Consider the following 17098-nt stretch of genomic DNA (forward strand, 5'->3'; position numbering starts at 1 on the left):
CTTCAGTTAACTTTACTACTGTGACAGCTAGGAATTATGTGTTATTTTAACTCTCAAAAGCCATAAAGGGATTAGGCCCATATTTTGTTAAATTCTGCAAGGATATATAGAAATATGCTTTTCCTCCCTAGAGATCTTATTCTGTGTCTTTAGGGTCAGAGGCAGAAAGCATGGGGAGAAGAAATGTGGTATGCATGTGGAAAAATTCATTTAGCATGCAACTTTTGTTTTGGGTTTTGATGGGTTTTTTTTGGATTACATGTAAGCCATTATTACGATTTTGTTATTTTGTTTTACAATGGTTTCCTTGCCAAACCCTTTTTGGGTACTTCCTCTCCCCTTTTACTCTTACTTTCCTTCAAAACACCGAATCTCAAATTCCTTTTCATCCTGGTTTACTAAGGAAACACATGATCACATTTTGTTTGAGTAAAAGAGAGGAGGAGAGAGAAATAAAATGAAAGTTGCAAGTTTTATGAAAATACAAAGTAAGATGGATAGAGGAGAGCCAGCAGAATCCTTTACTAGATGATCCAGATCTGCATAGCTACAAAAAAGCCACTGGAAGTGCCTCGGCTACACGTAGAGCTGCTCATGTCTGTCGGTCACCTGGAGATGCAGCTACCTGCTCTGCACAAAGAACTGTAGTATCTAGATATGCAATAAAGCAGTTGAGTACTGCATTTTTTAAAAATGTTCTCTGTGTTCTTTAAAATTCAGAACACTCTATATTCCTTAACCAACACTGTTCTTCAGCAAGAGCTGAATCACAAACAAAGCTTTTCATAAATATTGTATGTTGAATATGACCAGAGTGGTAAAATAACCAACTAGTTACATGCAATCCAAGTAATTGTAACAGACACATTTTCAGGACTATTAGTGATAGTTAATTATGGTTGCCTACACCTTTCTGTGTCACCTTCAATTGTTCAATGTGTTGTGTCTGCAAACAACATGGATCCCATTCTGCAAGACATAAGTACCCCTCTGTGGGCACTTTGGTGAGCATGGAAGTAGTAATATCTTCTTAGCAGACACATCTATCACTAGTATTTTGTTAATGTTAGTTCATTGAGTATCAGGGATGCAAAATATACTGAAAGATAACAAGTGATTTTATAAGGTAATTATAGATGAGATATATAATGTCTGACTTGGCTTTACCTTAGAGAAATTCTAGTCAATTTTACATTTCAGTGTTACACTTTTTAGAAGCTTGTATTAGTTATAAACCCTGAGCCCATGTGTTACGAAGTTTTGGCATGAAGCAGTATGCTATCAGCTACATCTGTGGCATTCAGCTGAGTCCAGTATGAAATGGATTTTCCATCTTACTTAAGTAGATTTATAGAACTGAAAGCACAACTAAAGAACAATGAAACTGAGTATGATGCAAATGGTGCAAAAAGACTTGACGTCTTCCTTCTGGAGTAAGTACAGTGCCTGGACAATCACACTGACCAGCACATTTGGTGTGGTCAGTATCTGAAATGTTTTAATTTAATAAATATCTGATAATGATAAACTCTTATTTAGACTTTTACACATTAGAATGAATCTAGTGCAGTCAGTGTCCCGCTGGTAGGTGGAATGGCTTTTCCTTTCTGAAGTGTCTTGAGATAATGGTGTCTTGAAATTTTATTGGTTAAATTTAGGAATCCTCTGACTGTTGTATCCCTTCAAATGGTTACAAAAGGGACATGTGAGAACTGGGAAACATCAGTCAATGTCCATTTTTTAAAAAATGGGTTCTAAAATAATGAAGAAGTCGCTCAGTTTAAAACTTGCTTTGGTTCCTGTTTGAATCAATGATAAATATCTTAATGGTTTAAATAGGAACAAGAACAGACTTGTATTTTTCAAGCTGTTTTGCTTGTGCAGCAGTTTGAACTATGCGTTGCTTGAGCTGTGCTCACAGGAGTTAGTTTTTCAAACGTAAGAAAATATACAGTTCTTGCATTCAAGTCAATCTGTGTATTGCTGGGGATTTTAATGTTGTCTCCTTTTTCTAAGTTACTTGCATAAATTTTAAAGAACTGAACTTTTCAAAGAGTCACACAGAATGGTACCACAGGATGGAAAGGGCTGGAAGGGACCTCTGGAGAACATCTAGTCCAACCTCAGTCAGAATCTAGATATATGTTTTAAGTTGTCTGATATGAACTACATCTATATATATGCAGAAAACAGAGATACAGCACATTTATTATTTATAAGGTAAATCCTATGAAGCAGTTTTCAAAGAAAACTCATTATTTCTTTGAAGAAAGGCTCAGCTGGCATGGATTCACTGTTGGTTATTAGGATTAAGAGTAAAATTAAAATAGTGAATCCTCTTATAATAGGGCCAGATCCTCAGAAGTTGTAAATCATAACAGCTCAGTGTAAGTAAAGTAAGCTATGACAATTTACATCAGTTTAGGATTTGACCTTCTCCTCAGAAAATAAATTCTCTGAAGATCATACTTCTATATTTGTCTTACTTTATGCCTGGCAGAGAATTAATTAACACATAATTGCTTTGTTGAACTCAGGATAAAACTTCTCTGCTCAAGAACTCTATTCATTTACTGATTAACTTGCTTCATGGCTGAGTTAGTTCTGCAGGGTCATGCTGTACTAATGACCAGAGCACAGGAACATTGTCAAACCAATGAGGACAAGGTAGGCTTGGAAGTATTCCAGATTCTGTTCAATTAATCACTGACATTTCAGAAGCTTTGGGGACAGAGTTGAAAAGTAAGTTGAAGAGAAAGTACATAAAGAATCAGATTCGTATTCCAGATAGAGGGAGTGGGAGGAAGACTGTACTAGATGAGGGTCAAAGAAAGATGAACAGAAATAAATAAATAAATAAATAAAATTAAAAAAAAACAAACTTGTTATTGATTATTTTTCAGAGGATTTTCATATTTTTTCTTTACTGTAATTTAATTTTATTATTTTTCTTTTCTAATGCTGCCTGATAGTGCAATCTCTATGTCAGGGTGACTACCTGCATATGTACAGACCTAGCTCAGATCTCTTGTAAGAAGTTTCCACTTTCTTTTTCACAGTCCAGATTTTCTGCTACAACACATTATTATATGTACCTGAGAAAAATTGCTGTGTTTAAGACCCAAACTTATTCCTTTTAAGGTCAATGAGAATTGCAAGCGCTCAGTATCTCTCAGAGAGGTCCCAGAGATAGGCATGGTCTCTGGACACGTGGTCCCAAATCCCATTAGCACTACTGAGATAATGGCATGTGCACTGGAAGGAAAGTAAGCTTCTCAAAGATTAGAGGAGATGATTTTTATTTCATAATCAGCAGTTCCGTTATTGATTTCTCCTTTTAAGCAGCACTCAGCTGAAAGCTTTCAGCAGATGTAGAACCATGTCATAAGTTAAAGTTGTGGGGAATGGTCCATCTTCTCTCCCCCCATATAAGACTAAACAAGCTGGATTTCAGGAAATCAGGCAGAATCTTCTTATTTGTCTTAATTGTCTTTTAGTTTTTCAGCTAATCTTTTTTTTTAGGCTGCTGGGCACTATTGTATCAAGTGACTTGAATTTGAATTGTAAATACTAAACACATCACAAATGTCATTTTTTTAACAACTCCAGCTGCAATTTTTTTCTGGGAAAAATATTATTTCAGTTTTACCTAATTGAATCAACTCAGATGTAACAATTAAATTTAAAACTAAATTTTATTTTTAGTTTTCACATCTGGTAGTAGATCAAATGAAAACTGTACCACTGAGGATATTTTGACCTGCCAACTCATGACAAAGTTGCAAACTGTCTGGTCTTTAGTGTTACCTTGTGTTATTTAACTTGACTCCGTAACTCAGTATGAGAACTCAAGTATTTTCCCTCTAAAGATGAGACACTAGTACTTCAGTTTCTCTGTCTCTAGAATCTGGTTAGTATTTTTATATAATTTTTTAAATTAAAAGTGAAATTAAATTAAGTTTGCTTAAGTTTCAGAGCATTTGTCAAAAGATGCCGTAGAGAAAACCAATAAAGGTGGGTGTTGTTAATAAACTAAACTGAGATAATATAAGCTTAGCAACAAACCCTGAGAAAATGAAATTATATTACAATAATATAACACCAACTAAAAAGAAGTCTGAGAATTGTTCAGTAATTTGATACTTACTCGTGCTTTGTTGCTGCCATTTTACAATGGTGATGGCATTAATCTAACCAATTATAGGTTTACATTTGAGCTAGTTAACCTAGTCAATAGAGAAACAGTTGCTTTTGTCAACGTGATCTAGGTATAGAATCACAGAAAAACAGGAAAGTGGGAAGAGAGCAAAGATCTCTGGCTCAGGCTGGCCTTCCAAATGGGACTGTGAACAAGGGACAGGCCATTAGCCCTCATCAGTCCAGGCTGTGTATACATCAGGACCTGCCACAAGGTCCTGGAACACTGCAGTTCCTTGCAGGTTCCCACCCTGATCCCTGGAATAGGCTGCACTCCCTGCCCTTGGGTTCATGGGGCAAGGGCAGCCACTTCACATCTCTGACATTCTCACTATGCATCACCTCTAGGTCTTTCTTCAGAGGAAACAGCAGCAGCTGTAGAACACCTATAAGCTAGAGATCTCTAGTAACTCAGAGAGCTTCAGTTAAATTGATCACTGATGAAAGGATCTGGTTTCCTGAATGTATCAGTTTACTTGTGTTAGGTAATTTGGTTGAACCAGAACACAGGCACAGAGCCCTGTATGACATAATCATTTGGAAGTCAGCATCTGCAAGAAGCTATAGCTTTTTGGCTTCAGTAATTTTATAAACTGCTGTCATTACTGTTGTGCTGACTCTAATTTTTTAATCTAAAGTGCCTCACATGCCAATGTTGCTTGTGATTTGATTAGAAATTTGAAATAGGTTACTGGTATTTAAATCCAATTTAGAAGTTGATACAGAACCTTTCCCATAGCTTAGGTCACAGAAAGAGCAATAGCCACAGGTTATGGTCCCTCTTTTGGCTTTCAGACAAAGCCAGATCAGGTTTTAGTGTTAATTTTTAAAGCAGTCAGTCTAAAACTCATGCCCCTGACTTTGTGAAGGAGGAAGTTTTTATATTTCAATCTATTAAATCAGCAGTGCACTATCAGAACAACACAGAGCATTTGAGAGCTGGAAGTAAAGCACTGGCAGCTAGAAAGGTTCAAATAAATTTCCAAGAGATCAGATGAACATAGTGGCCTGATCCTTTCTCAGAAACACTGCATTCTGAAAGATTCTTTTCAGCAAATGACAGACATTCGAAGTCTTCAAACTTTGTCATCTTTCCCCCTCAAAAGACAGAAAGAACCCCAAGAAGCTAAATGGCTTTTGTAATTGGCATGGTTTCTTCAAAAATTATTCATTTTTCGCAGACTTGAGCCTTCCCAAAACAGAATACAGCCACTTGTGAAGACTGACTTTGTTACTGCCATTTAATTTGTTTGAAAAATGTTCAAAACCAGTCATACATGGGTTTTCAGATGAATAAGCTAAAACTAATTAATGATCCGTAGCAATTATCAGACTGAATGCATGCAGTAACATATTATTGGAAATTGCTTGTAAGTCCCATTTAAAAATAGTTATAATCTCATAGTTGCCCATTCGGAGCGCAAAAATGTTACCCTTATATGCCACAAGATGGCAGTATAAGAACACACGTTGCGTTTGCTCACTGAGTGTTTCCTTCGCCGCAAAATTCTGCCAAAAACACCTACTTTTCCTTCAAATCCTGACAGTCCCGTTACCATCTACCTGAGAGGGATACCCTGGTGGTTGAGTGTTGCGGCTGGTCAGAGCCAGCTGTCAGCAAGACCTCCCAGCAGACCCTTCTCCTTACATGGCAGGGCAGGTGTGCTGAGGCCCTGCCCATCCTCACAACATGCCCTGCATGAGCACAGGGTCCTGCTGATCATCCCTCTGGAGTGTGGAATACTCTTATCTGGTGTACATGGAGCCTAAATGAAATTCAGAGCTCACAGCTTTGTGACACGGAGCCAGGCTGGCACATCATCCATCCTCTTTTGATCCCAGACCTTTAGGAAGCACTTTGGGGGTAACAGTCTATTAGCTTCAGAGAAGTGTCTCCATATGGTGGTAGGAATGGCCCTGACACAGGCTGCCTGAGCATCCTGAGCTGGCTGATGAGGCGTGAAAGAGGTAGATGGAGCAGACAGGGCCAAGTAAAAAAGTGCAGCATGACAGTCCCCACATGAGACAAGGCTCCACCTGTGTGTCTCTGCAGTCCTGCTGTGCAGTCCCTGGTTTGAGAATCCCCTGCTACCTCAGACATCTTGCTGGGGACACTTAAAAGCAATATTTGGTGCCATCACATGCTATTGCTCATCCACCAGCCTGGCCAAAACATCTGCTTTGGAGGCTGTGGAGTGTTATGGCATGAGGTACAACCATGTCACTGGGTACACCACACCCTGGTTTAGCATCCCTTCATAAAGGCCACTTTTTATTTTTCTTTAAATTTGGGTGGCATCTAAATGGCTTGGTTCAATAGTGCTAAGGTGCAGTGCCATCCTCTGGCAACTGCCAGGCTCCTGTGTCCAAGGGCACAGCCTCCTCATCTGGGGAACAGAGGAGATTTTCTTCATAGCACCATGAGAGACCCAGCCCTGTTTTGTAACAATGATGGTGGATTTCCCTGGCTCAAAATTGTTGGTAGACCTGCCCTGTAACTCCTGGAGAAAGTGTACATCAAGAGCAGTAGGACCTTTGTGACAGAGTCAGAGACATGTGGTGGCCATGTGCAGATAGGCTCTCTGGACCACAGAGCAGGCCATTTGATCACCTATATGCAGGTTTTTTCTCAGGGAAAGCTCAGTATCCAGGTGCCTGAGTGGAGTCTGCCAATAAACTGGGAAATATATAGTGGTGTTCTCAGTGAGCCAGGGCCCAGGGAAAAAAGGGTGATGAGTCAAACTGGTAGAGTAGATCCACCATAATACTGAATGTACTCAGACAAGCAATTCATCTCCTTTGAGACAGCAAGGACATTCTGTTTGTTTGATTTCCCACCCTTCCCTTGACTAATCAAGTCATTAATAATCCAGAATGTTATATTCTACAGATTCATAAAATACTTTCATCATTCCTGTTTCACAAGCTAATTATATTTTATTTTTTTGTTTTTAAAGTGAACTTGTACTTTTGCAGTGGAAAAAACTAATATTTTGTGCTAGTTGTGTCTTCTATGTGCAATATTTTGTTGCTGTCTCATGTACAGTGGAGTAAGGGTTTATTTACTCCTGTGCCCTTGGTACTTTTAAGCTGTAAATCCCAGTTTGCGCAGGGATGTTTCTGGGCCCTGGACCACTGTTATCTGTCTGATAAGCAGTTTGAATATTATCTAACAGGCACTTGGCCTGTCCTGGGTAGGACTTCCGTTTCACTCACCCTGAGCAGAACCTGCTGGCAGTGAGGTTTGGCCAAGGACCAGCTCAAATAAACATTTGCTTGCAGGCACTTTTGGAGACCATGATAGTTTGCTACTATGGATGCAGACCACCCTGTGCCTCTTGGTGTATGTGCCCTGGTATCCTCACTTAACTGGGATAGACAGTGACCAGTTTCTAGACTCTCATCCCATCTGCCTACCTTGGATTTTCAAGCAATATCCATTGTCTGAATCCCACACCCACCACTTAATAATCTTATTTCTCACATGTTTTCATATATTAGGTGAACATGCACTTTGCACAGTTTAATATTTCTAAAGTGTTACCAACATATTTTAGAAAATAACAGAAATGGTGAGTTACAGGGCAAAATTACAGAAAATTCAATGTTGAAAAGAACTGGAGATCGTCTCATCTAACCTCCAGCCAAAAGTCAGGCCTTAGATTTTCCAGAGCACTGTCTAGCCAAGGAATATTTCCAGCTAAAGAGATTCCACCACTTCTCTGAACTGCTTTCCAGTGTTTAATTCTGCTCAGGATTAATATATATTTTTTAATTTTCTTAAATCCACAGGAAATTTCCCCTGGAACAACTTACACCTGTTGTCTTTTGTCCTGCTACTGTGTATCCAGGAGAAGAAAGTACCTCCAGCTTCTCTGTAACTTCCTCTAAGGTGTGGTAAAACCGTGGCAAGGTAGAAGCCTGAGTTCTGGTATAGGTGGACTTCCACCACCTCCTAGAGATCTCCATGTGATTGTGAGCACCCTCTGTTAGCTCTCAATAGTGACCAAATGAAATGTTCTGTGCTTCACAAAGGTTTTGTGGATCTATTTCAGGTTTCAGGTAAGAGGCTGCTGAAATGCCTGTAAATGATGGTCTCAAAGCCCACAGTTTTTGGTGAAAACTGTGCCTGAATCAAAATCTGCATCTTTGCAGTTCTTATGTGTATCACAATTTTAAGAGTTTGGCATTTGAATCACTCTTCTCTGTCTGAGTTTTGAAACTCTAACATGAGCTGTAAACAGTGTACAATGTTTTCACTGTGAGCACTGGAATTTAATTTACTTGCATTTAGGTTTTCTTTATCCTGTCAGTGTTGGCTCTGCTTGTTCTGAATGTTTCAAACATATCACAGGTCAGTAGTTAATCACAAAAATAAATCAGATCCTTTCTGTTTACCTTTTTTTTCCCTGTGTATCCCTGTTTTCTGTGGGAAACTGCCATCACTAAGCTAGTTATGTTGATTATCTGGGTTGCATTTTTCAAACATGAAGAACTGTGTAAAAGCAATCATGGCACTTAAGTAACATAACAAATCTTCAGCATAGAAATACCAAGTGAGGCTGTCAGCTGGTCAAAGGGAGTCAACATTTATTTCATCATTCTCTTTATTTTTTTTATTTACTTTTTTAAAGTCAGAACTGGTGCAGTAAAGAAGAAAACATTTATAATCCTGGTGTAGTCTAGGAGCTCTCCAACAAAGGCAGGAGTGATACTGCCAGATTTCCAAGGAGCTTCATTGTGGCCATTTATCACAGTCAGATCTTTGACTCAAGTGCAAAAATAGAGAGGACTAAGGTTATATCAGGTCTCCAAAAAGGATTAAAAGTAACCCAAACAGAAAGAGAAAATAACAACAACAACAACAAAATTTCCTCTAAAAATTCCTCTCACAGACTGAAACTTCATCTAAATTTGCAGCCAAGGTAACAATATTTTCCATGGAGAAAAAGGATAAAAACAAGAAGAAAGATATGCGCCCAAACTTATTTTCCCTGAAAATGTGCAATCCAGTTTCCTGGTAGTGATCTTATGAGGTGTGTAGTTGACATGAGCTTTATTTCCACACTCCTTTTGATAGATGATATGGTGGGGAGAAAGTGTTCCAGGGGGTGTTTGGGAAAGTAACAAACAGTATTTGGGAATATGGAACACCTACACTCCTCCTGAGTGCTCTGTTTTTTAGAATTTTTAGAGCCTTGAGGCAAAATATCCACGTTACTCTGACCTTTGAGAGAGCATTGCTATGATTACAGGCAAGTTAATTCTTCAGTAAACTACAGATATCCACATTACACAAAAGAAACATTATTGTAACCTTGAAGCCAAATCAACTCTAAGAACACAACATGCTCGGTATTTACAGGGAGGGGTGGGGTAGGGGGGGTGGTCCTATGTGTTTGGCTGCTTGTATAAAGGGGGCACTTTCTGGTAAGTTTAGTAAAATAAAAATATAGTTGCTTTTTTTTTTTTTTTTTTTTTTTTTTTTTTTTTTTTTTTCTCAGCAGTTCTTTGCAACACAAATGTTGGCTATGGAGAGCACTTGGTGAAAGCCCCAGAAGCAGCATGGAGACCACACTGCAACTACCCATGGTGTACATTGCTGCTGAGCTTCACATACAATTCTGATAAGGCATTTTTGTTGCCTTTGATGAAGTCTTCACACAGCAAACCATCACATTTGTTGACCCGTAATTTTTCTAGGACTCAGAGATGCTGAAGAAGGCAAGTGGGGGTGCATATTTGGGAGAACAAGAGGATGAGGACAGTCCTGAGGTTTTCACACAGTTCTCAAAATGTTGTCATTTCCTTCCTCCAAACTGTGTCTTCCTCTGTTAAATGAATTCTGTAACTGTGTTTGGGAGTGTAGAGTAATGCTTAGTGTCCCTCAGTTCACAAGAAATAAACTAAGCGACTTCGTTGTTGTTTGTTGCTCCTTTCTACAAATTCACAGAAAATTCCCCAAGTGTAGTGAGTTACCATTTGATATAGTTTCACTAGTGAAAACAGAGAGTAGGGCTCTATGAACCAAGTGCTTGTAAGTAGATACCAGATTTTCTGAAGACTGCAGATTTAACCTGTAGCCACATTAACATGAGCAGAGCCTAGATCAGTGCAAGCTCTAACCAGCAGCGGGTTAAATACTTTCTCTTTTTACAAATAGCCCCTTCAGCTATTAGGCTTGAAATTCTGACCTTGCTAAAATCAATGACAAAATTCCTGTTAACATCAGCAGGTCCATAATGTTATCCAAAGAAACTTTTTCAAACCAGTAAAATCAGGAAATTTAAAAATGTGACCAGCTGTGTGGCAGATTTTTTGTAAACTCGGGGAGGATTTATAGCAAGAAAAATGCCTGTAAGATTCATGTTAGTGAAATGTGCAGCAGGAGTTCTCAGCATGCAGCGCTGACATTCATCATGGTCAGACTCACTCTTTGAATTTAAATGCTCCCAACATTAATGAGAGCTTTAATCTCAAAAGACAAATCTGAGCCTCAGTTGAATTCACAGGGAGTTGCATTCCTGATGCATGAGTATCTGAAAACCTTGTAAGCTCTTGGTGGAACTGCTGTGCAGTGGTTTTTGTGTGTCCTCACACTGACATTGTGCCAATCCCCCAATTTTGTGCTTTGTACAGTCAGAATAAATTCATTAGAGTTTTGGTCCTGTGTTTGCAGGCAAGAAGTACCAGATGTTTTTAGAAAGGGAAAGTGACAAAAACAGGCAACTGTTGCAAGGATCTCCACCCATGTTCAACTCCGGGCAGAACAAGCTTGTCCAGTCTAAACCTGCCCTGCTGCAGCTTGAATCCATTCCCTCTTGTTCTATTGCTGATTACCTGTGAAAAGAAACCAGCACCAACCTCTCTACAATGACCTTTCAGGTAGTTGTAGAGACTGATGAGGTCTCCTGTCAGCCTTCTCTTCCTCAAACTAAACATTCCCAGCTCCTTCAAATGTTCTTCATAAGATTGATTCTCTAGACCCTTCACCAGCTTCATTGCCCTCCTCTGTACTCTCTCCAGCACCTTGATATCTCTCTGGAATTGAGGTGCCCAGAACTGGACACAACACTCCAGGTGTGGCCTCACCAGTGCTGAGTACAGGGGAACAATCACCTCTCTACTTCTGCTGGTCAGACTATTTCTAATACAGGCCAGGATGCCTTTGGCTTTCTTGGCCACCTGGGCACTGCTGGCTCATATTCAGCTGCTTGTCAGAACCTCCAGGTCCTTTTCAGCCAGACACTTTGCAGCCACACTTCCCCAAACCTGGAGCCTTGCCTGGGGTTGTTGTGGCCCAAGTGCAGGACCCAGCACTTGGCCTTGTTGAAGCCCAGACCATTAACATCAGCCCAACGATCCAATCTATCCAAGTCTCTCTGCAGAGCTTCCCTATCCTCACGCAGATCAACACTCCCACCTAGCTTGGTGCCATCTGCAAACTTACTGATAATACACTCTATGTCCTTATCAAGAACATCAATAAAGACGTAAAACAGAAACGGTTCCTCTAATAACACTCAAGATGATCTACTCCATGTCCTTCCCTGGTACTGATGATATGTATGTACACACAGTGTACAGAAACTAGACAAGTTTTGACCTATGAAGTTCCTTTACATAAAAATGAAGAAAAGCAGTTTTGCCAGTAATCCATTTCATAAATATTCCGCTAAAATATCTTAGAATTTTTCTTTTTCTGGAACTTTAATATTCTGGAGGTAATAAACTTGCACCTTGAGAGGACCTGACAGGTTGTGAACTCAAGTGATCATGAATACCACATTTTTCAAGAGCCAAAATACTTCAATATAATCATACATAAGGTCAACTCATAAGAAGATTTTGGTGTTTTAAACAGCTTCTGCGTGGTTGATTTATTCCAACTGTTTCAGAAGCCAGAATACAAACAATGCTCTGAGTCACAAAGAGCTATTGTAGGTTAAAATGCAGCTTTGGTGATGTAAGCTCATTAGCTCCTATCTTCAGGTTTTGGTTTTGTTGGATAAAGTTTGGTTAATATTTTTTCTTTGATTTCTATGTGATTATTTAATTCTTTGCTTGGGCCAGTGCAAAAAGCACAATTTTATTGAGTACATATAAACAGCTATTTTTGTGGCTTTCCTGCCCTGATTGTCCTCATTATTATGAAATTTCATGAGAAAAAAGAAAATAATTTTGTATATGTTCTGATCCTGCACTTATTCCCTCTTGGTTCTCAGTGAGCCTGAGCTTTATATACACTGTGGGTAAGCACATTTGTCTTGAATTATTGTTCTGAAATACGTGGGGCATGAAAAAAGAGCCTGGGTTTGCCTCAGAGCCTGGGATTAGTAGGACCTCTTGGGACGGAGAATCTAAATTTGCAAGCAGAACATTCACTGTTTCCCATCACATCAACAACCAGAGTTTACAGACTGAAGAGCACAGCATTGTCTGGCTTCTCCAGGGTGGGAATGGTGAATTTTAAACACACTGACAGCAAATGACTCACTCAGTGTACATCTGAAACACCTGCTCCTCAGCTCAGTCTAACTGTATCTGATAAAATTTTATTCTTTATTCTTATTTAATTAATTAATTAAAAAAGTTTTTTTAAAAAGTAATTTGAATCCTCAATATTTCTTTTGTCTCGCTAAAGATAAGCAAGTAATAACACACACAGTTGCAAAGGCCATTTAAATGGGACATAAATCTGTACTCCATCATGCAGTTACATCTGCATGACCTGGAAAACAGGAAAATTGAGGTTTGGATACAAATGTGACATGGGCTCCCCTTTGAGATAAATGGTGCAGTTAGAAACCATGTGAATTTATTATTATTATTAGTGTACGTGTTGCAATTTTAGGGTGCTGAATTAATCAGTTAATACCCAGCTAACAAACATAAATACGAGAGTTAGGCAGTCTGTACTACTTAACAACCACCTATTTCTAACAGAGAAAGAAGTAACAAGGCGTTAGCTTTCACTGTGTCTTCTTTTTATCTGTAAATGGTGGTTGTCACTCTCTCAGTAAAAAGTCTGCTCAGCTAGTGGTAATTATGTGTGATAACTTCAGCCCTTTTCTATCTACCCCTGAGAAAAGCGGACAGCCAAAATGATGCTGGGATGTTAATTCAAGTACTTGTTTGAAGTTTAAGCACACCTTGAAATAAACTGAACAGACAAACACAGCCATGGTTAGCAAAATCACTGATACTTAGCTCTTGGCTACCTGGGGAAATACAGCTCCATATCCATTCCTACTCACATATGTTAACTTTTCTTTTCATTTTAAACTGTTTTCACTAGAGGAAATAGAGTGTGTCAGGTCTTAGAGCTTCTAGATAATAGGACATGGCAGTTTGTCATTTAGGACAGAAATAACTACTGCTTCACCGTCAGACTTCATTACTGTCAGCTAGAGTAGATCCCAGCCTTGGTTTTCATGTACACATCTGATGACGTGCCATGTCCTCTTCGTATATGTGAAGGGTTGTACACGTGTTATAAATATCCTCAAGATAAACACTGCATGCCCAGTCCTTTCAGGGTTACTGCTCAGGGTGAAAAAACAAAAACTCTGACATGAATTTTATGACTAAGGAATTCAGACTAAATGATCTTTTTAATCTGTATATTTAGTGAGATGACTAAAGTAATTGTTTTCCCAAGTATTAATAAATTAGAGTTAGGATAGGAACCTGTTGATGAACTTGATCTGTTTTCAATATGCTTCTAAATTTCACTGGATTTTGAGATACCTGCTGATTTCAGAGAAAGATTACCTCAGCTGTTCTATGCCAATATTGTTCCAGATGTTTCCTTATAAATATACCATCAGTGGAATTGAAAATACCTAATAGTCTTCTGGAATTGCAGCAGATAAGCATTAATCTATTTTTACCAACCAAATTCATGAACACAATATACAAGTCTAATATGCTTTGACATCCAGGCCCAGAACAGCAGCCCACAAATATGTCAACATTACATTATAAGGAACAAAACACACTTGTTGAGATCTGATGAGAAATTTTCTCATTAGTGTATTTTATTGAAAGATAACTACTAACAGCCTTGTGCTCTGCGTGAGCTGTCAGAAGTTCCCATAGCTCTGGGAAGTTGAGAAATAATAATAATAATGTAACATTAGTAAGTTTCACTTCTTTATTCAGTCCTGGAATGAGGAGCAGCTTCCCTGCAATCTATTGACATCATGGAAAATGAAACTTAAAGTAAGAAAAATGAAAAGGGTATTGAACCTAGTAAGCAAAGAAGGATAATGAAATTCAGGAGCTGGCCAAACACAACATGAACTCCGACAGACGAGGACAAATCACGTAAGGTGGGAACAAAAGAGGCTGCCAAATTAGTTCTTGTCTAAAATCCACAAAAAGCTCTAGTAATCTATATTTCAGAGATCCTCAGATGGATTTTGGATTGCGGTGTCAGACATTTCAGTAATTGCAGAAATTGTGCTGTTGGTATAGGTGCTTTGCTCACAGATAAAACCCTGCTATGATTCTCATCAGGAGGTGACCACAATTTTCTATCAAGATTAGGTCTTTTTAGCCTTAGTCATAGCTTGGTAACACACAGCAAGGTGCCTGAATCCAGTGGAAATCATCAATGCTCCTTCTGGTTTCTCTTCACTAGAGGTGCAGAGGAGACATCTGCCTGTCCTTACGTAGTGATCTTGTGGGTTCACAGTGCCACAGACCAGCCAAACACCAGCAGTGGGCCTTGCAGGAGCCTGCCCAGATCACCAAGGTATGGAAGAGGCTTCACAAGACAACTTCCCCATTCAAACTGCTCCATGGTGTTACCTGAAACACAAGAAATGTGCAGAGAAAAACTAATGAACTGACTCTAGCTTCCTTTTGACAAAATGTTTGACCTTACGATCCCTTCTTGCAATAGTTACTTTTGTGGTTCTTAGTCACTGTATTTTTTATATAACACTGATTGCATGTAAAATGCATGAACTAAGATGCTGGCAGTAAGTAGGGCCCAAGTGTCCTCTCTCTGACAAGGCTGCCTCTGGCTTCCTCTTGAATTTTCAATTCTGCTGAGGTTACACATGGATTAATTAACCATATTAATATTTCGTGGTTTGTGTCTCCCCAAACTGAGATGAAGGGAAGCCATGAACATGCTTAGAAAACATGAGGTAGAGAGAGCATTCTGCGTTGCTAAAACAGGCAAAGCATTTTTTGCTAAGCAAACCTTGGCAGTGGTTATGATCCTTCTTAAACATTCCACCTATTTGGCAGAACAAGATTATGAATAGGTGTAGTATCTACCAGTTGACTGAAAGCTCTAAAAAAACCAAAAACCTGTTTTTAATCCAAACCATTTCATGTGCGTGTTTGGATATTATATTGCACAGTACACATGGAGTAGTTTTGCTTTTGTTTTCCAATTGCATTTTGCTGTATTTTTAACATCATTTAGGTGTTGATGAATTTACAGTGGTTTTAGGGCTTTGATAGTAGCTTTTCAGAGCCTGAAGCTGCCCTGTCACCCAAGTTAAGGTACCACATTCTAACCAGCCATTCTTGGTTTGTTCAAAGCAGTTCCTACTTCTGTTACAGCTATCTAGAGCAACAGTAAGCCAAATAATTTTTTAGCTTAGCTCCCCCAGTTAACACCATCTTCACATTCTTTGCATTGCTTTCCTTCTGATTTCTTTCAATCATTTCCTATTTTCTAGCTGTAAGCCATTTTTTTGTCAGACATCCCTTAGACGGACTGAATTCTTTTTAGTCATTCAGCATTGGCCTTTGGAAGGACTTTTTCTATTGACTGTACAGAGCAGCCTTGGTTTATCACAAATTATCCTCTGACTCCAGACCCTGAATTTTCAAGCACTGAAATGCCCAACTTGGAAGAGCAAAATCTTCCAAGAGTCTTCTTGTCCTTAATATCTATAAGATGGCAATCACTTATCCATGTAATTTTAAGGGCTCTTAAAATGATAATATGTTTATAATGTTAATGCTAACATATTAACTTGTACAAAGTACTTGCAGATACGTTAGCATAGATACAGAGGGCTCTGCTATATACTGTGGGAATTTTACAGCAAATTATTTAGCATTAAAATATGCATTGATTCAACTGAAAAATCAAGGTTGTGGAAAGCAGTCTCCGTAACACAGCTATCAATCCAAATTGTGTTTACCATCCTGAATAAAAGTTGCACAATTTTTACTATTTACTTCAGACACTCAGCAATGGAGGAAAAATCTGAGGTTAGAGTGCTTACTACTGGAGTGAAACACTCTGACATGACATTTTCTTTTAGAAGCTAAGTCAGTGTACTTTTTCATGGTTTATACTTGGCTGAAGCAAGTAAGCAGAAGCCATTTAGCCCTGAGTAATGCACATATATCTCTGTGGTTCTGGTCTAAGTTTTTGCTTTGTAACAAAGCAGAAGTTTTAGTTATGTGGGAAGATATGAGAAAAAACAGCTGTCTGGCACACATGATGGCTTATCTTAAAGTGGGTGAATCAAAGTAAAACTTGCACTGTTTGACATACAGATGTATTAAGCCTGCTGTTATTCAGAGGTCAAAAAGTTATTTATAGATTAACTGGTGTTAAAGAAGACATTAACTATTTACAAACTCAGGATACCCTCAAAGGAAAATAAAATCCCACACTACTGTAGCTTATTTCTGAGGAATTATTTTATCCTTTGTTTAATGAAAAATGTAAGTTTACTTTTCCCTTTTATGTTATTTTCAATAGAAAGATAAAATTTGCACTTACCCAGACTGCTAGCGTGTATTATGCAAGTGTGAAATCCCCACACACTGACTCTTCAAATGTAGTATTTAAGATATACCATATACAACATTAACACTCCTTCAGTACTATTCAAAGGATGTATCAGTTTTGTTTCCTGCT

This window comes from Chaetura pelagica, unplaced genomic scaffold (genome assembly GCF_000747805.2).
Source record: "Chaetura pelagica isolate M959 unplaced genomic scaffold, ChaPel_1.0 scaffold17, whole genome shotgun sequence".
Classification (NCBI taxonomy): Eukaryota; Metazoa; Chordata; class Aves; order Apodiformes; family Apodidae; genus Chaetura; species Chaetura pelagica.